Below are 25,875 nucleotides of genomic sequence, written 5' to 3'. Positions count from 1 at the left end.
TCCCAACCCAGAGATCCAACCTGCTTCTCTATGTCTCCTGCATTAGCAAGCAGGATCTTTACTACTAGTGCCACCTGGGAAGTCCATTGAATCAATTAAGTCTTTCCAGAATAAAATATGATTCTGATTTCCATGAGTAAATCTGTGAAACCATTGCAAAAGCACATTTTAGATTTGCCTACGTTTTACTTCTAGTTTAAAAAAAAAGACAGAAAATTGTAAAACTTGATAAAGGATAATGCAATCCTCTGCTTGCATCAATTAAATGGTTTTCACTAAATAGACAAGTTTTCCTAATTAAAGCTCTTAATGTCATCATGGTTTTAGTCTGTTTATCTTAGGATAAATTTAAGATAATTTTCCTTAAATCCTACGGCATTCCTGTGTGCAAGAAGTGTGTCATGGACTTAATTTGCATATGTCTGATAAAGAGTTGAGAGTGATTAATTTTTAAAAGTTATGTATTTAAATATTTTAAGTAACTATTAAATGTAACTAAAGCCATTTAATAGTAACAAAAAATATTGCTTAAGAGTTCTACTATTCATTGGAATCTAGAAAATGACCCAATTCAATTTCTATCAGTTATCCAAAATATTATTCATTTCCCTTTCATGTCAAAATGAAATCAAGTATAATTCAGAAACGTTTCTTCAGAAAAAAAAAAATGTCATTGGACAAATGACCACTTAAATTCTTGATTTCTGGGAACATTAAGGTCATGTCTGCACTAGAAATGTGAAGACATAAATGAGACAAATTTCTAGGATGAAGCAAAGCTGAAAGCTCTTTTGCCAGAGCAGGCCAGCTGCCTAGCTAAATTATAAAACCATAATGTACATGACTTTATCTACCAATAAAATGGGAATTATACTACAAGCCAATTCTGTCACAGGATGTTATAGAGATAATGAGATGATGTCTTTTAAGTGCTTTCCGTGTCTCGGATGAAAGAAGATAACTTTTCCATCCTCAGTAAAGGGGAGACCCATGATCACTAACACTTCACATTGCTAAATGTAACTTCTTTAGAAAAGTGATGCTATTAAAATAATGATACATAAAGCTCCTCTATAACCTGCTGTAAAGCTATATTCATCGGTAATGAAGGCATGGATCTGTGGCTGAAATCAGTGAGCTTCTCCAAAAATATCAACTATTTTCTCTAAGTTTAACAGGCACATTCAAGGGCATTTACTTCAAAGCTGGCTGTAGACATGAAGCATTCCAAACCATAACAAATTTTCTATCAGTAAGAAGTTCCTCTAGATAGTATACAAATGTGAATAATGAAAATCATACTCTCCAATGTTAATTAAAACAAGATCTGGTATATAACCTAGATGCTCTTTTAAACTCATTTCCTTCCACTGTCCAATAGAAGTTAATACTTATAACATATTTAACTCATCCATCCTCTGAGTGACCACATTACAGTGACACAAATAATTTTAATTGATTCAACTAAAGTGAAACTTATTATGGTATTAATAATACTGGACTATGACCCTCTATCTATCTGCCATGCTTTTCTTTAAATCTGATAAATAATTTATTAGCCATATTGTCAATGAGAGATATTAGAAGGAAGTTTCCTTTTCTTTTTCCTTTCCTCTGGCCTCAGTTATCTGTAAAGGCAGCACAGTATCTGGAAATTTACCTAAATATGGAGAAGTTAAATTTTTAAGAAACTCTAAATGCCCAAGAAATTAAAAATGCCCTTAGAAAGTATGAAAAATTTAAAACTCCAGAGGGATAAATTGTAAAATAGTAATAATAAACATAGCAGAAATTGTGAATGACAAAACAGACAATTTCTTGGTTGATTACAAATGGTTCTTGAAAGTTTCATGCAAATGAAATTACTACTTTTAGTAATAAACTTTGTCTCAGTCACAAAATACTGATGGCCCACTTCGGCATTTCTCTAATGATAAAATATGTAATTATTTTCTTTTTGCAGTGATTGCCTTAGGTGGGTCATTGTGCCTCCATTTCAGCCATCTAGCCAATAAAAAGTTAGACGATTTCTGGTAATGGAAAGATTAACTAGGTCATAAATAAGACTTAAGGAAAAGAGAATCCTTGTTCTGCTTCCAGACATTGGTGTGTAGAAATTTGAGGCCTGGAGTTTTTGCAGCCATCTTTCAGCTGAAGGGAAGATAACAAATACAGTGAGAATAAGTAAGCAGAAAAAAATGTAAAGTGCTTGCACCCCTAATGATGATACTGAATTGACCAAAGTGAAAATGACTTTATCTCTACATTCTGTAATAGATTATCTTAATGTTTATGTCATTTGAGTCTAGGTTTTCTAGTATTTTCAGCCTGAACCTGCTCACTATATCAGGTAACTTGGTGAGAATCATGTCTGTGATGACTTTGGGTATTGATCCAATGGATTCTGACTTTGCTGATGGGGTTAGCAGCCATGGCCTTGGGATCTTCAGGACTATGTAGCTTGGTTAGAGTTCATCTTTCTGGGGATGCCACAGCTTTAAGCCCCATGGCAAGTGCCACGAGCAAGACAAAGAGCACCATGTGACATTCAAGTGAAGTGAAAGTCACTCAGTCAAGTCCAACTCTTTGCGGCCCCATGAACTATACAGTCCATGGAATTTTCCAGACCAGAATACTGGAGTGGGTAGCCTTTCCCTTCTCCAGGGGATCTTCCCAACCCAGGGATTGAACTCAGGTGTCCCACATTGCAGATGGATTCTTTACCAGCTGAGCCACACAGGAAGCCCAAGAATACTGGAGTGGGTAGCCTATCCCTTCTCCGGTGGATCTGTCTGACTCAGGAATCAAACCAGGGTCTCCTGCATGTGACATGTAAAGGATCAAGGAATTTCATCTGGTGGTGCAGTCATCCTTATTATTTTCCCTTGTACTGAGTTTAACATAAGACAATTGTCTGCCCATTTTGAGAGACAGGATTTTCTATTTTGAAGCACAACAATATTTTGTTCAGGCAGGCTTAACTCTGGTGACAATAGCAGGTAGGAAGCAAAATATATGTGAAGAATTATATTAAAATAAAAGTTTTGGAATCTAAGATCCTTAAGAGCTTAAAATCTCTAAAAAAAAAAATGTAGTGTTTTGTGGAATCGCGGAGAGTTGGACACGACTGAGCGACTGAACTGAAACTTTTATTATTTTTTAAGTAATTAATTATTTATTTTGGGTCACACCAACTGGCATGAAGGATCTTAATTTTCCTACAAGGGATCAGACTGGTACCCCTGCATTGGAAGTGTGGAATCTTAATCATTGGACCACCAGGAAAGCCGGAAACACGCTTTTATTATAATTCCTGGCTAATGAGTGTTCAGCAAGCTTTTTTAAAATAAAACTTGCCTGAAGTCAAGGTAGTTAATGACAGAGTTGGGATTCAAACCCAGTCGCACCCTAGCTCTCATTCATTAAAAGGTTAAGTCCGTGTTTTTAATCCTTAAGCTACACAACGTTTAACATCAAGTACTATATATTAAGAAACAGAGAGATGTACAAGAAGATAAGTGGTGTCCCAAAGGAGCAGAAATGAATTTAGCATAGAGTCTGTTTTATATGGGGGCTTCCCAGTTTCACTCAGCGGTAAAGAATCTGCCTACTGATGCAAGAGACACAGGTTTGATCCCTGGGTCAGGAAGGAAATGTTGGGTTTGGAAAAGGAAATGGCAATCCATTCCAGTATTCTTGCCTCAGAAATCTCATGACAGACTGGTGGGCTACAGTCCATGGGGCTGCAAAAGAGTTGGACATGACTTAGCAACTTAACAGCACCTGTTTTATATGAGGTTAGTGGCAAAGTGGTTCATAGCATATTTGCTAGAGGATATGGTTTTAAATGAATCTTTAAAGTCTAACTAAGAACTGTACAAGTGATTTGCTAAGAAAAGAACATTCCAGTAGTTGGTAGAGGATATACAAAGAAAATAAACTTAATTCAGGAAACTGCTGATTCCAAGTGATGCCAATAAATGAATGGTGAGAAAAAACTTATACGAAGAAGGAATACATCCCTTTAAGGACTGATAAAGTAATCTTCTTGTATATAATCACATTACACCCTATAGCTCACTTAATTTATCACTTAATTTGTAATACCATAGCTGCCTGTTTACATGTATTTTTTTTTAATTGAAGGATAATCGCTTTATAGAATTTTGCAGTTTTTTGTCAAACCTCAACATAAATCAGTCATAGGTATACATATATCCCATCGCTTTTGAACCTCTCTCCCATCTCCCTCCCCACTCACCCCTCAAATTCAGCCCCTGTTAGAGTTTCTTGAGTCATACAGCAAATTCCCATTGGCTATACATTTGGGGTTGATTTTGTAGATCTTTTTTCTTCTGTTGCATTTCTTGACTGCTGCTGCTGCTACTGCTGCTAAGTCGCTTCAGTCATGTCCGACTCTGTGCTACCCCATAGACGGCAGCCCACCAGGCTCCGCTGTCCCTGGGATTCTCCAGGCAAGAACACTGGAATGGGTTGCCATTTCTTTCTCCAATGCGTGAAAGTGAAAAGTAAAAGTGAAGTCGCTGAGTTGTGTCTGACTCTTAGCGACCCCATGGACTACAGCCTACCAGGCTCCTCCGTCCATGGGATTTTCCAGGCAGAAGTACAGGAGTAGGGTGCCATTGCCTTCTCCGTTTCTTGACTATATAGTCCATTTAACACTTGTAAAGCTGTTCTGGTGGTACTGAATTCTCTTAACTTTTGCTAGTCTGAAAAGTTTTTTATTTCTCCATCAATTTTGAATAAGATCCTTGCTAAGGACAGTAATCTTCACTGTAGATTTTTCCCTTACAGTACTTAAAATATATCCTGCCATTTCCTTCTGGACTGCAGAGTTTCTGCTGAAAAATCAGCTGTTAAGCATATGGGGCTTCCCTTGTATGTTACTTGTGCTTCTCCCTTGCTGCTTTTAATATTCTTTCTTTGTGTTTAGTCTGTTAGTTTGATTAGTATGTGTCTTGGCGTGTTTCTCCTTGGGTTTATCCTGCATGGGACTTTTTGTGCCTATTGGACTTGATTGATTATTTCCTTTTCCATGTTGGTGAAATTTTCAACTATAATCTCTTCAAAAATTTTCTCATACCATTTCTTTCTCTCTTCTTCTTCTGGGACCCCTATAATCTGAATGTTGGGGTGTTTGATATGGTCCCAGAGGTCTGAGACTGTCCTCAGCTCTTTTCATTCTTTTTACTTTATTCTGCTCTTCAGAAGTTATTTCCACCATTTTATCTTCTAGCTCACTGATTTGTTCTTCTGCTTCAGATATTCTGCTATTGATTCTTTCTAGAGTATTTTTAATGTCAGTAATTGTGTTGTTTGTCTCTGTATGTTTATTCTTTAATTCTTCTAGGTTTTTGTAATTGCTTCTTGTATTTTCTCCATTTTGTTTTCAAGGTTTTTTATCAACTTTACTATCATTATTCTGAATTCCTTTTCAGATAATTTTCCTATTTCTTCTTCAATTATTTGGACTTCTGTGTTTCTAGGTTGTTCCTTCATTTGTGCAGTATTTCTCTGCCTTTTCTTTTTCTTTTTGAAGTTATTGTGTTTGATGTTTCCTATTCCCAGGCTTCAAGGAAAGTTGAATTCTTTCCTTGAAGAAAGGTTGAATTCTTTCTTCCTTTTGGTTTCTGCCCTCCTAAGGTTGGTCCAGTGGTATGTGTGAGCTTCATAGAGGGTGAGATTTGTGCTGAGTTTTTGTTTGTTTGTTTTTCCTCTGATGGGCAAGACTGAGTGAGGTGTAATCCTGTTCACTGATGATTGGGTTTGTATTTTTGTTTTGTTTGTTGTTTAGATGAGGTGTCCTGCATAGGATGCTACTGGTGGTTGGGTGATGCCGGGTCTTGTATTCAAGTGGTTTCCTTTGTATGATTTCTCACATATGATACTCCCTGGGGTTAGTTCTCTGGTAGTCTAGGGTCTCGGAGTGAGTTCTCCAACTCCAAAGGCTCAGGCTTGATCTCTGGTCAGGAAGGAAGATTCCACAAGTGGTTTGCTATGGTATTAAGTGAGATTAAAACAAATATCCAAAAACAAGAAACCAAGGAGGAAAAGTGAAAATAAAGTTGCTCAGTCGTGTCAGACTCTTTGCGTCACTATGGACTGTAACCTACCAGGCTCCTCCATCCATGGGATTTTCCAGGCAAGAATACAGGAGTGGGTTGCCATTTCCTTCTCCAGGGGATCTTCCCAACCCAAGGATTGAACCCTGGTCTCCCGCATTGCCGGCAGACGCTTTACCCTCTGAGCCACCAGGGAAGCCCCCAAAAGATGAACCCCAGACAAATGGCAGTTACAAAATCAGGCAAAGAAAAATTAAAATAATGGAATATACACATATACATATACACCCATGAGCAAAATGAATACAGTCCAACAAAAATGAAGTACAATAGATTGACCCGCCAAACAAAGAAATCCAAAAATTACAGAACAAAACTAATTAAAGCACAAACTGGAAAACAAAACTAAAGCAAGGTGCCAATGGAGAATAAAGCAATGAAAATAAAATTAACAAATATGTTGAGAGGAAGGGAGAGAAAGAATAGACATGCAAAGTTAAATACAATTAGATAAAGAAGATATATATATTAAAGATTAACTGAAAGGGGAAAAAATAATAGGTTTAAAATTTAAAATTAAAAAGGAGAAAAGAAGGAAAACGAGGAAAACCCCACAGAATTGCAAAAGCCCAACGGAGAGGCAGAGGTTTATGATACCAATGAAAAATGTGACTGAGGAAGAATAAAAAAGGTCAAAAGCTTAATTGGATTTCTTAGTGTCTATAAAATCAACAACTACAAAATAGGGGGTGGGGAAAGGAATAAAAAAAAAAGAAAAAATCTGAAAGAATCTACAGAACAAGTCAAAAAATAATAAAAGTTTTTCTTGAGTCACTGCTGTCAGAGTCCTTTCCCGCGCTGGGAATCACAGTCCACCTTACCGCCCTAGGATGCCCTCCAACACTGTGCTGATCTCTGGACCTGCTGTCGGGCTGCTCAGATTCTAATCTGGTCCTACACCTATGTGTTCTTGCCTCCAGTGTCCACAGCTATCAGAGCTAGTGCGTTTTCTTTTACGGGCGGTTTCAATGACCTTTTATATATTCCATAGACCCAGAATCTGCTTAGTTGATTGCGTGGATTTAATCTGCAGCTTTTACAGCTGGTGGGAAGGTTTGGGTCTTCTTCCTTAGCCACATGCCCCTGGGTTTCAACTGTGGTTTTATTTCCACCTCTGCATCTGGGTTGTCTACTGGGGTTTGCGCCTGAGGCTGCCCTGGAGGGCTTGGGTTTGCCCCTGTGAGACCCAGTTGTGGAGGTGGTGCAGCTGCTTGGGCCACAGGGGTTCTGGCTGCACCAGGTATTCAGGGGGGTTTGCGGCTAGGGCAGCAGGAAATATACTGCTCTAGAAGGGTATGGCAACCCTTCTCTAGAAGGGTATACGCTGCAGGATTCTTGCCTGAAGAGCACCCCCTCTGACAGAGAAGCCTGGCAAGGCACAGTCTACAGGGTCGCAAAGAGTTCGACAGGATTGAAGTGACCCTGCGTGTATAAATACAAGATTTATTTTTTTTTGCATGTGGCAGCTCTGCCCCAGTGAGAGCTGAGCATGAAGGCGGTGCTGTTGTTTGGCTTGTGAGGATCCTGGCAGCGCCAAGTGTGCAGGGACACGGACTGCCTCTGCCACAGGAATTATGGCCCTATCAGAATCTTTTTTCTAGCCTCTTGTAGCTGGTAAACAGAAGGTCTTTTTGGCCAGTCTTTCTCTGTAGCTTTGCCTGTTCAGGCACTTAGAGGGCTCCCTTGCCTGGGAACCTTCTCTGTTGGTGACAGCTCCAACCCCTACGTGTGACTCCACAGTATTGCCTTGCTTCCATGGCTGCCTGGCTTTCCTCCACAGGCAATTCCCACCACTATCTCCTCCCTCTACTGCTGCTGCTAAGTCACCTCAGTCATGTCAGACTCTGTGCGACCCCATAGATGGCAGCCCACCAGGCTCCCCCGTCCCTGGGATTCTCCAGGCAAGAACACTGGAGTGGGTTGCCATTTCCTTCTCCAATGTGTGAAAGTGAAAAGTGAAAGTGAAGTCTCTGAGTTGTGTCCGACTGGGAGCGACTCCATGGAGCACAGCCAACCAGGCTCCTCCGTCCATGGGATTTTTTAGGCAAGAGTACTGGAGTAGCTTGCCATTGCCTTCTCCATCTCCTCCCTCACATCGCCTCAATCCATTTCTCCGCAGTCAACATCATCTCCTGCCCTGGGATTGCTCCACAATCCCTTAACTCCAGCTCCCAGCTGCTGCTCCTTCCAGGAGACCAGTATCTCTCTCCGGGGTATGTATGGATGCGGCAAGGTCTGTCTGATTCTCATTCCATTTAGGCTGCCACAGATCAGCTGTATCACTCTCGGCCTTAAATGTTTCTTTTCTGATTCACACAATTGCCCCTGTATGGGGATGGGACCCCTGCTTCAGTTCCCCAACCTGCCAAGGGCGGGTCCAGTCCTACTGACACTCTTGTTTTTCCCCTAGTTCCTTCATCCTACCGAGTTTTGCATAGCTCTATATATTCTTTTCCACTGGTCAGGTACTCCTGTCTGCTCTCAGCTGGTGTTCTGCATGCACTTCTGTGTCCAAAGGTGTATTCCTGAAGTATCTGTGGAAAGAGATATACTCCGTGTACACCTACTCCTCCAACATCTTGTTCTCTACATGTCTGTTTTATATTGGTCTTTCATTTCTGCTAAGACAGATATTATGTCTACCTTGTTTATAATTTTGCTTTTAAAGACACAGGAGATTGTCTGGCTCCCAACGACTCAATTAATAAGTATATATAGTTATAATAAGGTGATTTGTTTTTCCAGATTGTTTTTACCTCATTCAACTCCTCTTCATAGACAAGAAAGACAGAGTGGAATACTTGAAACAGAAGTCTAACATCCTCTGTCAGAAGTATTGAAGGGATGCCTCTCATGGAAAGACAAGGATAGAACACTGGTTATATTCTGAAATTGAATTATATCACTTTAACTTTTTTTTCTTACTTAAGGCTGTGCTCCAAAATAATGAAATATTTAAATATTGATTATTGAGATCATGATGACTATTTATTGTTGCCTTATAACATAAAAGATATTAAACAATGAGGAACTATCCCTGGAAAACTAAAAAACCATTTAGCATTATTAACTAAACAACAAGAGGTGTATTATGACACCAGTGTCTGGGTGATTCAGTGTTTTTATTCCATAATTGCGTCTACTTGACCAACAGACCTAGAGACTCAGACTCTTATTAGTAGTAATGCTGACATTTTTATATACATTTTAATAACTCTAGTGGCTATTGATCCCTAAATCTAAGCTTTAGATTGAGAAAAAACCATTAATTTAAAGGTTAAAGTATGTCCTTAAATTTCAACACCAAGCAGAGAGAATATATATTTCATTTGGAGATCTGTGATGCTGAGAATGTCATTATGAAGGAGATTGGATTTGAGCTGAGTTTGATTAGATCCCCCTACACACCAGGTAGAGAGAAGACCCGCAGACTTTAAATTCTGTGGAAAAAATTATGACTGCAGCATGTAGAAAAACATCATGCAAACATTTTCAGGAATTATCAGATTGTAAATTGACTCCCAGAGGACCCAGGAGAAAACTGGCAGGAAGTAAATAAAAAAGTGTTTGGTTAATTAGGTTAATGAATGCCATATTAAGAACTGTAGTTTTCCCTGGTAGCTCAGTGGTAAAGAATCCGCCTGCCAATGCCGGAGATATGAGTTCAGTCCTTGATCTGGGAAGATCCCATATGCTGCAGAGCAAATAATCCCATGAGCCACAACTATGAAGTCTGTACAGTAGCACCCGGGAGCCATAGCTACTGAAAGCAGCGTGTCCCGGAGCCTGGGCTCCACAAGGGAAGCCGCTGCAATCGGAAGCCTGTGCCCCACAACTAGAAGGCCACGCCCACTCAATACCACTAGGGAAAAGCCCACACTGTAACAAAGACCCGGCATGGCCAAAAAATAACAAAACAAACAAAACAAAAATTTTGAACTTTAAGATCAAACAATCCATGGAGTGTTTCTGACCAAAGTTCCATTCCTAAAAGGAAATATAGGTAGCCGCTAGTAACATCTACTGAATAAGTCTGGGATGGCAAGCAAGAGGAACTGGAGTATTGAAACAAACTACTGGCTGACTCTGCCTAAGCCCCTCAACTTAAAAATACTCATATTGTTGTCGTTTAGTCATTAAGTTATGTGTGACTCTTTGCAACCCCATGGACTCTAGCTCACCAGCCTCCTCTGTTCATGGAATTCTCCAGTCAAGAATACTGGAGTGGGTTTCCATTTCTTCTCCAGAAGATCTTCCAGACCCAGGGACTGAACTCGACTCTCCTGATTGGCAAGTGGATTCTTTACCACTGAGTCACCTGGGAAGTCCAAAAATACTCATATATCTCCATACAAACTGTGATAGATTCCACTGACTTATAAAGAGTAAATTGAAATGAGCGAGTTATTGGTTTTGAAACAACTCAGTGTAACATTCATTTAAAAAGAGTTGTCCACTACATGATCACAAAGATCAACCAATATCGGGAGATGTTTAGCTTGTCTTTCTTGCTTTTTCTTTACAAAAGCGTTTAATTTACCCTTTTAAAGCTAATTTAGAATTGTGACTTTGGCTTTTACTTTTACTACATCAAAGACTTTATACCTTAGCTCAGGCTGTGCATTTTAATCTCAGTTTTCAGGAGTCTGTGAACTTTACTAATAACATCACAAATTAGAAGGAGAGCTTCAGGGATGGGTACTTGACATTCAAGCACCATTTTCATAGACTTACCAATTGATGTTTGACTCCAGTCTAATTTTTCCTAGTATTCATTTCCTTTGCACTTTTCAAAGCACTGTCTATATATCTGAAAATTTTCAGTTTGGTTTTCTGAGGAAGTAACACTGTTTTCAGTAATCCTGAATGCTAATTATATAGGGACTGCAATCCACGATCCATAATCATTAGCAGTCAATGTGCTGCATATGTTAATAGTAAATTGTCACTTAGCTTTGGAATTTTTCTGCATCTTTAAAAAGTAGCCAATTTTGTTTAAATAATCTTAAAACATCAACTTTCCAAAATATATATTTTTTATTCAACATTCTTCCTATTTTTTTATAGTGGTGGGCTCCACTTTCTTATATTTTAAGTATTTTTGTATTTAGGCTTATGAGGAATTATGGTCAGTAATATTCTTATCTTTTGATATCTCTAATAAATTTTAGGATGAAAAATAGGTTACCTCAGGAAAATCGCTTGGGAAATATTTCTCCCCTTCTATTATTCCCCCAGATTGCAGGCAGACACTTTAACCTCTGAGCCACCAGGGAAGCCTATTATTAAGAGTATGTATACGTTTGACATGATTTCTTTTCAAATATTATATGTAATATCTATATGAAAGAAGACTGGAGGTTTCTTTTTTGCAAATATTTAATAACCAAGTGAGTTTTGTATCAATTTTGGTAGATCTGATTATTTTTTCCAGATTTTTTCAATTCATTTAAATGTGTAGAGTTTATCAGTATAAAGTTGTTTAGTTGTTTATAATTTTTACTATTACTCTGATATTTATCGGCTTCCCTTGTGGCTCAGCTGGTAAAGAATCTGCCTGCAATGCAGGAGACCTGGGTTTGATCCCTGGGTTGGGAAGATCATTGAATAAGGGTAAGGCTATCCCCTCCAGTATTCAGGCCTGGAGGATTCCATGGACTGTACAGTCCATGGGGTCACAAATAGGTGCTAATTGTTATAATTTCTTTCATTTCTGATATCACTTATCTCTTTCTTCTTTATTCATTATAGTGAATGTTTTTCAAATTTGTTAATTTTTTTAAGCATTAGCTTTTGGTTTAGATAATTTTGTGCATTGTTCTTCTTGTAAGATTGATTTCTTCTCTTTAATTTCTACTAACTTTCTTTGTGTTTACCTTTCTTTCTTGATTTCTAAGACAGAAATTTTAGATCAATGTTGTAGTAAAACTTTGGTTTTGGATATAAGCATTTGATGCTTTAATTTTCCCTGTAAGCATTGCTTTAGTGGTACTGTTTAATTTCTGAGTATTTGATGATTTTCTAGATAAAGTATTATTGATTCTGATTTAATTCCAATATTGTCAGAAGAAACATTCTCAAACATTTTATTCTTCTGATATTTATTCAGACTTTTCGTTTATCTTGGTAAATGTTTTATGTACTCGATAAAATATGTATTCTGTAACTGTTGGGCATAATATTGTGTAAATTTCACTTATGTCAAGGTTGTTGATGGTTCTGTTCAAATTTTCTGAATCCTACTGATATTTTTCATCTAGAGTTTTATTAATTGCTAATAGAGTTGTGTTAAAATTTCCTTCTATAATTTCATTTTTGTCTATTATTCCTTTGATTTTCTTAGCTGTCTGCTTTATGTATTCTGAAAATCTGTTAGATCCATACACACTTATAATTGTTTTATCTTAGTGGTTGGTTGGCCCTACTAACATTTATATTTACCTCTTTATTTCTGGTAACAGTACTGAAGGCTCCATAGTGTGATAGAATATAGTCACTCAATCTCACATGTAGTTAGTGTTTTCTACTATATTTTTTTCAAGTACCTTTTCTGTTTTATTGTCTTTTCATCTTTGAGGTTAAAAATTATGTGGCTGTTAGACCCTCAAATTTGTTCCTTCAGGTTCTTGAATATATTTAAAATAGCTCCTTTAAAGTTCTTTGCTGGAAATGTTCCCTTGGTATCTCTAATTTTCTTGAAGAGATCTCTAGTCTTTCCCATTCTATTGTTTTCTTTTATTTCTTTGCATTGATCACTTAGGAAGACTTTCTTATCTCTCATTGCTATTCTTTGGAACTCTGCATTCAGATGGGTATAGTTTTCCTCTTCTCAGTTCACTGAAGAATTGATGCTTTTGAACTGTGGTGTTGGAGAAGACTCTTGAGAGTCCTTTGGACATTAAGGAGTTCAAAACAGTCAATCCTAAAGAAAATCAATCCTGAATATTCATTGAAAGGACTGATGCTGAAGCTCCATACTTTGGTCACCTGATGCAAAGAGCTGACTCATTGGAAAAGACCCTGATGCTGGGAAGATTGAAGGCAGTATGAGAAGGGGACGACAGAGGATGGTTGGATGGCATCACCAACTCAATGGACATGAGTTTGAGCAAACTCTGGGAGTTGGTGATGGAGCAGGAAGCTTCATGTGCTGCAGTCAATGAGGTCACAAAGAGTCAGACATGACTGAGAGACTGAACTGAACTGAAGGCTATTTACTGCTTCTTCCGACTTCTAGGGCATCTGGGATCCATTTCTGTTGAACAACGCATGATTTATTTCTTGAGTATGTGTTATGTTTTTCTATTCCTTATTTTGTCTGATAATTTTTTGCCTTAAAGTTGACATTTTGAAAAGCATATTGTAGACACTCCAAGGAGGGCTTCCCTGGTGGCTTAGATGGTAAAGAATATACCTGCCAATGCAGGATACTTGGGTTTGATCTCTAGGTTGGGAGGATCCCCTGGAGAAGGGAATGGCTACCCACTCTAGTACTCTTGCCTGTAAAATTCCATGGACAGAGGAGCCTGGCAGGTTATAGGCCATGGGGTTGCAAAGAGTCGGACGTGACTGAGTGAGTAACAGTTTCGTAGACACTCCGAGTTTAGTTATATTGATTTGAAGAGGGTTGATTTTTGTTCTAGGAGGCAGTTAACTTATCTTTGAAAACAGATTCTGAACTGTTTTCTATGGAGTGGAATGCAGCAGAACTTTTCACTCAATTCTGTCAGATTATACTTTTTGGTTTTATGGGAACCATGCGGTCTCATTGCCATGTGCATATTCAGGAGCCACAGAAGATGGGAGTTCAATCCCTGGGTTGGGAAGGTCCCCTGGAGAAGAAAATGGCAACTCCCTCCAGTATTCTTGCCTGGAAAATTTCAGGGACAGAGGAGCCCAGTGGGTTACAGTGGGGTCATAAAGAGTTGGACAAAACTGAGTGGCTGAGCATACAAACACTATTAACCACAGACAAGTTTTTAAGTATTTGTGATTTAACCATGTAATACTTGTTACATGCGGGAAGCATGACCAAGATATTTCATATCAACAGGCTATTTTTATTATTTCACATCAAAAGTATTTCCTACCTATAAAAGCGTAATGGGCAAGGAAAAAAATAACTTGCATATGAATCACTTGGAATGTATCTACTTTAGGTATATATTTAAGGATCCCCTTTTAGAAAAAAACCAACATAGAAGTGTGGTGTACTTGTTAAAATGGTGAGTTTGGGAAGGAGGAATTTTAAGGAAAATAGAAATTAAGAAGACATTGTAAACAATATAGAATTTATGAATCAGCTAAAATCATCCTGTGTGTGATGAGAGTGATACTGTCTGAGCTAAAATTCTTTGTCCTCTCTGACATCAGAATCATAGATCAATCATAAATTCCCTCCACCCCTACCCCACCCCCACCCAGTAATCCAGGTAATAAGTCACTGCAATGGAATCTTTGACTATCACAAAATATCTTAATAGGAACCGACCTTGTTCTTAACATTTTTCTCCTGATAAAAAACCATAATGGACCACGGATTTCTAAGTGCTCAGCCCAAATTCTTTTACTGTTTAAGAATTCATGAAACTCAAAAAAATTGTGAAGAAGCAGTGAAAAAATTCTTTGATTTTCAGGCTAAAGAAAGGAAAGAGAAAGAAAATGGATAGAGTGCTTCTTGAGTTTATTGAGTCACTTAAGTAGAAATGCTTCTACTTCAGTATAGTATGTGGTATGTGCAAAGTGGCCCACAGGGGTGGGGATGATGAGCACTCAGACATACCTGGAGCCATTCTGAAACACTAGAGCCAAGGATAAAGACTTTAACATCTATCAAGAGATCACTATTGAACAGAGTTATTCATTGTCTTAGAATTTATCATTACAAAATTCAGGATAAATAGATATCAAGGGAAAACTGAAGAACTTTTCACCTAAGCTTTCAAATAGACAGATGAAAATAACACCATTATTTCTAGTTTCTTCGAACAAAATAGGAGGGAAAAAAAGTTTGACTATCTGAGACTTTATGAGTTTTATATATCTAGCTAAAATAATTTGACTGAAAATAGTTCTTAAAATCACTTTTTCCTCCATCAAAGTAAAAAATGATTTTGGCTTCACATTATTAAAAATAACTGAAATCAGGATATAGGTATGTAATTTCAAAAGGAACTCTTTGACTAGCAAACATATACTAAGTAAATTTATTCATCAATCATACTTTGTCATGGAACAGTCATAATATTTTTAATAATATATAATGGTGATTTTGTCAGCATTTTTGATGCAATATAAATTCCATAAAAATGCTGCCCAAAACATAATCAACTGCATCCCAAGTGATGTCAGATATTTACAATTTTCCTTGATGCAATCTGTAAATGTTTATATTTGAGTAGCCATATTAAATACAGTTACTTTCTGGCAAAATGCCATTTTTGACTAGGCAATCATGTTTATCAGGAAGATTCACTGTATATTACTTGTATCTGAAAGAAGCATTTTCCACTTTCTACACACTCAGCACTCTGACAGCAATGTTTTTTGTGACACTTGGTTAAAAATAACTGTGTGAGGAGAAATGAAGATAAGTTTTTTTCCCCCTTATTTCATTCTTTTTGAAAAATAAATCATATAAAAGAAAATTACATGCATGTTGATACCATGTATAATTTTAAATGTTTTTTATTTCCTTTCAAAATACTGTTCTTTAGAGTATGAATATACATTTCAAGAAAAAAAAATCATTACAGTTATTTCATTGAAAATGACTCTTTGTGACCCATAGAATGTAGCCCTCCAGGCTCCTCTGTCTATGGGATTCTCCAGACAAGAATTCTGGAGTGGGTTGCCATTCCCTTCTCCAAGAGATCGTCCAGACCCAGAGATCATACACGGATCTCCTGCATAGCAAGCAGATTCTTTACCATCTGAGCCACAAGGAAGTCCCTTATTTCACTGAGTGAATGCTTTAGTTTCTAATCTCACACATGTCTAATCTTATATGTCAAAGTGATTGTTTAAATAAAGGAATCAATGTTTCACTTCTCTTTAAATGAAATTGTGTCATATAGAAATAAATATAGTATAAAAAGATATACATACATGGCTTAAAATATTTGTATTAGAAAGAAATAGAAACCATATGTACAAGTGAAATTAATGGTCAAAGTTGAAAAGTAACGATGAGATATCATTAAGGTATAACTTTGCAATTACACCTTAAGATTTCCTCCTCTGAAGACTGAAAGAAGGCTGAAGAATTGGAAGGAAATGAAGTAACAACTGGAATAACTTCTCTCCCATGAACAGTCAAGAGCCTAAATTTGGCCCATGTACTCAATCTACTAAGCAGTGGATGCAAATAAGCTGTTATCAAGATTTCTGCTATCTTCAAGGGATAGTGAACTAAGAATTCCCAACTCCTAATAGGAGTCAGGCACTCCACCTAGAAACTTTCCTATAATATCTCCTTGAAGAAATTTGATAGTGTGTAACAATCCTTTTCAAGTAACAAAGGTAACAGTTTTATTAATATTATGCATGTTTTCTACCAGGTAGAAACAGTATGTAAAGGTCAGGTACTTCTAATTACAATTTTAATACCTAATATTTGCCTAATCATAGAACTTGCTGCTACAGGCAGTGAATTCTGAAGCTATTTATGAAAATCTATAATCTGAATAGCTAATTCTATGTCCTGTTAGTTTTAAGTCCTGTCTTCCTGGTTTCCTTCCTTCCTTATCCTTCATTTCTTTAGTTTGCCATTGCCTCTCCACATTACTGTATGGAAATGCTATTGGATCAGTTGCTGAAAACTGGCCCACGATATATTTTATTTATGCTATTATTATTTTATGCCACGGCACCACGTGATATGCTTCACTTCACATTTGACTGAAAAAAAGATTTCTAAAAACAGTTATTAATAAAAATAATTGAAGACTTCTATTGGTATTTCACAGATTTCTCATCATCACTTGATATTTAAATAATTCTCTTTCATAAGATCTTTATCATCATCTTTGTCAATGGTCCTTTCAATTATAAACGTATGAACCCTGGAGATCAATCCTGGGTGTTCATTGGAAGGACTGATGCTAAAGCTGAAACTCTAATACTTTGGCCACCTCATGAGAAGAGCTGACTCACTGGAAAAGTCTCTGATGCTGGGAAGGATGGGGGGCGGGAGGAGACAGGGACGACAGAGAATGAGGTGGCTGGATGGTATCACCGACTCGATGGACATGAGTTTGAGTGAACTCCGGGTGTTGGTGATGGACAGGGTTGCCTGGCGTGCTGTGATTCATGGGGTCGCAAAGAGTTGTACACGACTGAGCGACTGAACTGAATTGAACTGAACTGAACTGAAGTGGTAAGTAATTTTGTTTTCCTGGTGTCTCAGATGGTAAAGAATCTGCCTGCAATGAGGGAGACCTGGGTTCAATCCCTGGGTTGGGAAGATCCAGTATTCTTGCCTGGAGAATCCCCACGGACAGAGGAGCCTGATGGGCCACAGTTCTTGGGGTCACAAAGAGTCAGACACAACTGAGCAATTAAGCACAGAACAATTTTGCTCAACATCTCACTTTACTGACCGATGAAATTCTGCATCTTTGACAAGATAAATGCAAATGCACCTTGTTATCACACTGTTTTTAAATTTTCATTCTTTTGTGAAATGCTTATAGCATCCAAAAATTGGCAAAATACTTCTAAAAATAAATGCCTGCATTTCATGTGTATTTGTGTGTTGGGGTGAAGGTATGGATGTTTGAAAAGAATCTAATCCTAGGAGATATTTTGGTACTATTAATAAATAATGTCACATTATAAAATTATTGTATTTCTTTTGCAACCTTGCAACTGCAAAGATTCAAAGATTGAGTACTTTTATGATGAGGCCTGTTTATAAAAAAATTGGCAATAAGGACCCTGAAGCAAGAAGCATAAATCTCAGAATGTAGAAAATGAGGAGACAGAGAAAAGTTAGGAAAAACCAAGAAGAACCTAGACTAGACCATCATTATTTTCTCAATCAAATAAATTATCTCATTACTAATTCTTCAATGATGAAGAGTAAACATGGATTTCATAATCAAGCTTTGCTGCTGTTTGCCTAATTTATGTATATAGTTGTCATTCCAAAGTGCATTTGAAAATGTATAGTTCTTACCACACATTTTCTTACTGTTTTCACAAAGTGCTCAGTTAAGAATTCTATGAGGTAATAATATATCAATACAACAAAATGAGAAGTGTAAAACAGGTTAAAATAAAAAAAGCAAATGGTCACAGAATTTCCAAACTTTAGAGAAGGGGGGATTGTGTCAAATAAAGTTTTGGTTAGGAAAACTCATTATTGGGCCTCTTTAGAGTCGAATTTGAGATTAAAAAACTGAACCTGTTTGTGAGTTTTTCCTTAGCTGCTCCTAAGGGGTTGTGGATATTAAGAAGTGGAGAAGAGAGATGATAGAATGTCCTAGATGAAGTTACAGCATCTGTTTATAGGCCAAAGTTAAAACATAAGAAACAGTCTGGCAGATAAAGCTATACCCAAGAATCTCCTGAGGTATCCCAGTCTAGTTTTCATACTTGAAAATTTACCAAGTCCTCCTTAGAGTAATTACCTTTATTTGGTGGTGGTAGAAATCTGAGAAAAGATCTTGGGTTACTTAAAGAAAATAACTGAACTTGGTGTTTGCCCTTTCTTGATATTGGGGCTCGTGTCAGAAGGAAAATGTTCTGACTGACAATGCAAATATGTTAAATCACTACTTCTTGTACATCTTTATTAATCACATGTTAATTGGACAATGCTTTCAATTATTGAGGTATACATTAATATGAATTAAATATATATCGGAATTGCATGAGCTTAAAAATTTTAAAAAAAGAATCATAATTGATGTAGCAACAGCCATTCATTAATATAATTAAAAGAAATATTCCATGGTAGAGTTGTTAAGATGACAAAACTGGAGGTTAGTCAGATCTGGGATTGGAACTTGGCTCTGTCACATTAAATCTTGATGCTACTTTGAAAAAACTGGTTACATTTTCTTTACTTTGGTTTTTTATTTGAGGCAGGGGAAGTGATAATATCTACTCCTTCTCTCTGAGGTTGTAAGCTGTTATAAGAATTACAATACACAGGGTAGCATTTCTTAAACTGGAAATGGGTAACACCAGTGGTATATTAGATGCATTGAGCTGGGATTATGAAAGTATTAGTAATGCTACCCTCATGGCAGAAAATGAAAAGGAACTAAAGGACCTCTTGATGAAAGTGAAAGAGGAGAGTGAAAAAGTTGGCTTAAAGCTCATCATTCAGAAAACTAAGATCATGGCATCTGATCCCATCACTTCATGGCAAATAGATAGGGAAACAATGGAAATAGTAGCTGACTTTATTTTTCTGGGCTCCAAAATCACTGCAGATGGTGATTGCAGCGATGAAATTAGGAGATGCTTACTCCTTGGAAGGAAATTTATGACCAAACTACAACATATTAAAAAGCAGAGACATCACTTTGTCAACAAAGGTCCGTCTAGTCAAGGCTGTGGTTTTTCCAGTGGTCATGTATGGATGTGAGAATTGGACTATAAAGAAAGCTGAGCACCAAAGAATTGATACTTTTGAACTGTGGTGTTGGAGAAGACTGTTGAGAGTCCCTTGGACTGTTAGGAGATCCAACAAGGCCATCCTAAAGGAGATCGGTCCTGGGGTTCATTGGAAGGACTGATGTTGAAGCTGAAACTCCAATACTCTGGACACCTGATATGAAGAGATGACTCATTGGAAAAGACCCTAATGATGGGAAAGATTGAGGGCAGGAGGAGAAGGGGACAACAGAGGATGAGATGGTTGTATGGCATCACTGACTCAAAGGACATGGGTTTGGGTGGATTCTGGGTGTTGGTGATGGACAGGGAGGCCTGGCATGCTGTGGTTCATGGGGTTGCAAAGAGTTGGACACAACTGAGCAACTGAACTGAACTGAACTGATAATAGTGGCATATCTGAATATAAATATTTGCATGTGTATGATGGGAAAATATATAATTATGAGACCCATAATTTCACAAAGAAAGAAAGAAAAAATGAGTTCATTATAAAAGGAATCAAGCAAATGACAGATACATCATTAATATAGCAAAATATTGAGAAGGAAAGTTTGCAAATCTATGAGAAGATAAACACAAAATTCTCAGAAGAGCAAACAGTACAGGGAATGCACCCATTACTCTGTAATTATTGTTGTAAAATGCCAGCTATTGTCCTAGGGGCTTTCACATACTTTACTTTATGTAGCGCTCTCAGCAATCTCATGAGGTATCTTCACATTTTAGAAGACAGATAATCAGAAGGTCACATACGTTGACAAGTGCTTCGCCAGCATCACACAGTGAGTTTGGCTTATCAAAGATTCCAATCCAAGGAGACAAAATGCCACTATCTCTTTGCAGTTTTACTCTGTCACAGCTGCCTCGTCATCTAGTCATTCTTTGCCACCAATGATGCAGTCATTTTATTATATTATTTTTTTGATTCAGCTATTTTAAATTCTGTGATTTTTTTTCTGACTGAAGAAGCTCCCTTTTCTGATATCACCTAGCAGAACTATTTTTTTTTTAATTTTAAAAACCATATTAGAATTCTACCAGCACATGTAATTACCCTGGCAATACTAAAAGAAGAAACATTTGAAGTGAGTTTGAGAACTATAAGCTGCTCATGTCAGTAATTACCCAATTTATGCAATTATTGCTGGAATTCTTATTAACTGGGGTCACCAACAGCTCTTTTCAGGTTAAGTGGGGGAATTCTTAACAAAAGGAAAGAAGAGAACTAACTACTGTATTTCTTAAGATATGGCTTTTAATAGAGTGAGTTTAAAAAATTAATTGGTTCTATAATTACAGCAAAAAAATGAAGTCAGAATCTTATGTGCATCAAGCAATTCATTTATATCTCTGCATAAATTTGCAAGGGTTAGCTGAATTTTGGAGAATAATAAGTATTTATTAAATTGCTACCTTATTTTCATTCATTTTCATATATACTAAAGTAAAATATGGAAGTGGGAAAAATTGCTTTAACTTTTATAATGTGGAAAAGTCATATTTATTTTGGAAAAGAACTTCAGAGTCATCTGAAAGTAACGTGAGAGAGTGATTTTCAGAATATCTCTGTAATTAACAAAGTAATTCTAGTAGAAAAATGTTTGAATCAATATTAAACAGGAAACTATGAATGACAGAATAAGGAATGCTTTTATTGGTTCTTCAGATAAAAGTGGACCTTGGATTGAATATTGCGCAGAACAAGTTGAATGATTTCTGCAAAATTAGTTTAGATCAGAGTATTAAGGATAATGGTTATCAGCTTATGATTCAATCCATGACAAATAAGTAGGCGGGATCAAATAAACAAGGCTTGCCCACAAGTTCAAACTTCCAAAGAACAAGGAGTATACGTGAAGGCCAGCTATGTGGTTCCTTATGGTGTATATGTAATAGACATATAAACTATCTGAACATGAAACTGTATCTGTTAATCCAGAAGGGAAATACTGAGCAAAGGAAAATGAGGAACTCTTATTTCCTTCCTCCCTTCATTCTTTTATTTCTTCCTTCAATACATGTTTATTGATATTAAACTCCATGAAAATTCTTCCTCTGAGCATTAAGGAAGCAGAGATGAAATGAATATGAGATTTTCTCTGCTGCTGAGATTTTCTCATATATGGCAGAGAAATTGATGCTGGACTATAATAATACTAATTCAGGTACAACAGGCTTAGTTCTATGCCAGAAAGAGTACACATTAGATAAAAATTAATTTCTAACAGAGAAAGGAGAAGTTCTGTGGAGACAATCAGCAAGTCCACTAACTTTACCTAGAAACTGAATAGCTGAGATGGGCAGATGGAGAGAAGAAGGAAGAGGGTATTTCAGTACTAGGACTCTGGTAGTAAAAGGGAGTCTTGCAGAAATTTTAATATCTGTTGTAATTGGCCACTATGCTAATATTGGGTTTCCCTCATAGCTCAGTCAGTAAAGAATCTGCCTGCAATGCAAGAGACCAGGGTTCAATTCCTGGATCAGAAAGATCCCCTGGAGAAGGAAATGGCAACCCACTCCACTACTCTTGCCTGGAGAATCCCAACGACAAAGGAGCCTGGCAGGCTACAGCCCATGGTGTCACAACAGTAGGACATGACTTAGTGACTAAACCACCACCATGCTAATATCCCTAGAGTAGAAGGAATATAGAGGTATTGAGTCCAGACTCTGTGTGTGTGTGTGTGTGTGTGTGTATAGGAGTGGGAGAGCTTTTGGGTTAGACTATGAGCTTTAATTTTTTTTCTTTTTTTTTTTAGTAAAGTTTGGGAAAGCTTAAAAGAGATTTTGAGCAAAAGACTGACATAAAAGTACTGAAGCTCTAATAAGAAAGTGGCAGAGGAAGGATGGATTGAAGAAAAGAAGCTTTGAAGCTCCTACAAGAGTAAAACTGAGAAGCAATGAGATCCAAATTAAAGGAGAGGGAAATTTCAAAACAGACACAAGACATATTCCAGATATAAAATCAAATGAGGCATGTGAAGGATACCCTCAAATTTTAAGTTTCTGTGACAGAATTGAAGAATACAGAGGAAGGGCTTTATGAAACAGCATGGGCACTTCTCTTGTAATTCGCTCTCAATTTAGCACCTAATATAAACTACATTATTAAAACCTGCTACTACAATTGACTGATACTGGATGCACCACTAAAACTGTAAAAACAACAAATTCAAAATTAGCACTGGAAGTTTAAGTGACCCTTTTAAACCAGATCATTGCACTGTGAATATTTTCAGTTTTTTGAGTTGATTCCTAGCATCAAGAACTCACAATAGAGTGAAATACTTTTATCATTAAAACAAGCTAAATGAACAGAATATGTTACACTATGTTCCATTAGCTTCAATAGACAACACTTTAAGGCACCAACTACATTTCTCTGTAAGGTTATTAAGGGCTTGAAAATTCAAATTTTACAATATTTTTTATCATAAATTTAGACTAATTAATGAACTGACTTAGGAAAAAATGCTATAAAGGTCTTGAAAGTGAAAGTGTCAGTTGCTTAGTTGTGTCCGACTCTTTGTGACCCCATAGACTGTAGCCCACCAGACTCCTCTGTCCATTTAATTCTCCAGGCAAGAATACTGGAATGGATAGCCATTCCCTTTTCCAGGGGATCTTCCTAACCTAGGGATTGAATCTATGTCTCTTGCATTGCAGGTGAATTCTTTACCATTTGAGCCACCAGGGAAGCCATGCCCTAGTGGCTCAGATGGTAGTAGATTCTTTAGGAATGGTTACCCATTCTGGTATTCTTGCCTGGAGAATTCCACGACAAAGGAACTAGGTGGACTACAGTCCATGGGGTCGCAAAGACACAATTGAGCAACTAACACTTTTGCAGTTTGGGGTAAAAAATGCTTTTACTACAGTACTAATATACTTAGGTTTTATGTTTGAAAAAAACTATAAAAATTGTCCTGTGTGCTCCAATAAATTTTTAAAAAATATTGTCATATATTAAGTTTGTTAGGTAGTTAGAACAGGGAAAAGGAGTCCAAAATGGTGGTGGCTAAAAGACAAGGAAGGGAAAAGCCCTCAAAAATAGAACAAAGGAAGCTCAAAGAAAGGTCTGAGGACCAGAGTGAGGACTTCAGGTAGAACAGCACTCCTGGCTGAGCCCAATTTGCATAGGGCAGGCCCAGGGGTAAGAAAACATATAAAAGGAGGAACCAAGCGCTCTCTCTCTCTCCGCCGCATGTTCGAGGGTGGATTCTCCTGCTATCTTCTAAATAAAATAGAGCTGTAACACTGTTTGTCTAAGAGCTATGACATGGTTTGTTCAAGACGCAAGAGTGTGACTCACTGAGGGCTTTAATGTCCATTGCCCCAAATCATTGTTGTGATGAGACAAGAACCGAGAAACATACACTCACCTGACAAGTTCACATACTCACTATTTCCAGAAATTTCCTGCCTCTAAATGTCTATCATTAAAATCATGATACATTTACATTTTATAACTACACATCATATATGAGTGTAAGTTAACATAATTGTGTAATGTCTTTTAATTACTAGTTTAATAACTGTCAGGCCTCATAGGATCACAGAAATTAAATATGCAAAAGCACATTAACACGTCTATTCCACCCCCTTGACAGTGTACAAATATTTTGTTAAGAAAAATGGTGCTTTACTAAGTGCTGTTTCTATTTCAAACTACTTTGTCTTCTATTATCTCTTTTTCATAATGTACCTGATAACATTGTATTGTGGAATAGAATGATTACTTACTTTCACAACAGGACTAATTTTTCGACTGAGGACTTTGGGGGAAAAATCAGAGATAAATGGATTCCAAAAATACCATGCTACACTTACATACACGATGAAATTAACATGTTAAATAATAATATAAAACAATAAATGTCATAAAAGCTTTACATGTATTTTGTACTAAATGAAAACAAAAAACCTTCCAGAGGTAAAATTGATAGGACTTGGTAAATGATTCAACGTCTGCGCAGCACTGGGGCAACTGTGAGGAGATACCCCACATAAAAGGGCAGAGAAGTCCCAGCTAGCCGGTAGACACTGAGAGGCGGCTGTGCCGCACTGGAGTGGAAGCTGCGCCATGCTGGAGTGACTTTGAGGAGATAACCCAGGGCCAAGGGCAAAGGATAAGCCCCAACAAGATGGTAGGAGGGGCGAAATCACCTTCAGAATCAAACCACACACCCGCCAGAGGGTTCAAACATATTTTGTGTGTACCCAGAACACCACAGAGACTGAGATAGAACTGTATTTGGGTGTCTCCTGAGGAGGTACAGGTCAGCAGTGGACTGCTGCAGGGGCGGGGGCTCTGGGTGCAGTAGACCTGGGTATGACATAAGTGCTATTGGAGGAGGTTGCCATTAATCCCACCATAGAGCCTCCAAAATTTACACAGGACTGGGGAAACAGACTTTTGGCGGGCACAAACAGAACCTTCTGTGCACCAGGACCCAGGAGAAAGGAGCAGTGACCCCGCAACAGACTGACTCAGACTTGCCTGTGAGTGTCTAGGAGTCTCTGGTGGAGGCATGGGTCGGTGGTGGTCTGCTGCAGGGTTGGGCTCACTGAGTGTAGCAGAGCTTGCATGGGACCTTTCGAAGGAGGTTACCATTATCTCCATTTCCTCCAACATAGATTGGCCTCGGGTCAAATAACAGGGAGGGAACACAGCCCTGCCCTTCAACAGAAAATTGGATTTAAGATTTACTGAGAAGGCAGAGGCACCAGAGATCAAATTGCCAACATCCGCTGGATCATGGAGAAAGCAAGAGAGTTCCAGAAAAACATCTATTTCTGTTTCATTGACTATGCCAAAGCCTTTGACTGTGTCGATCACAATAAACTGTGGAAAATTCTGAAAGAGATAGGCATACCAGACCACCTGACCTGCCTCTTGAGAAACCTGTATGCAGGTCAGGAAGCAACAGTCAGAACTGTACATGGAACAACCGACTGGTTCCAAATAGGAAAAGGAGTACGTCAAGGCTGTATATTGTCACCTTGCTTATTTAACTTATATGCAGAGTACATCATGAGGAACGCTGGGCTGGAAGAAGCACAAGCTGAAATCAAGATTGCTGGGAGAAATATCAATAACCTC

General features: G+C 37.7%; 1 pseudogene; it reads right to left on the bottom strand.

Annotated features, from left to right (window-relative positions):
* Positions 1-24,857, bottom strand: part of LOC129542291 (securin pseudogene) — a 113,122-nt pseudogene extending 88,265 nt beyond the window's left edge.
* Between the last annotated feature and the right edge of the window lie 1,018 nt (positions 24,858-25,875).

Source organism: Moschus berezovskii, chromosome 19, assembly GCF_049115385.1.
Source record: "Moschus berezovskii isolate FMDL1 chromosome 19, NW_MosBer_1.0, whole genome shotgun sequence".
NCBI classification, from domain to species: domain Eukaryota; kingdom Metazoa; phylum Chordata; class Mammalia; order Artiodactyla; family Moschidae; genus Moschus; species Moschus berezovskii.
The sequence above is the reverse complement of the archived record's forward strand: the minus strand, read 5'-3'. Positions and strand labels throughout refer to the sequence as shown.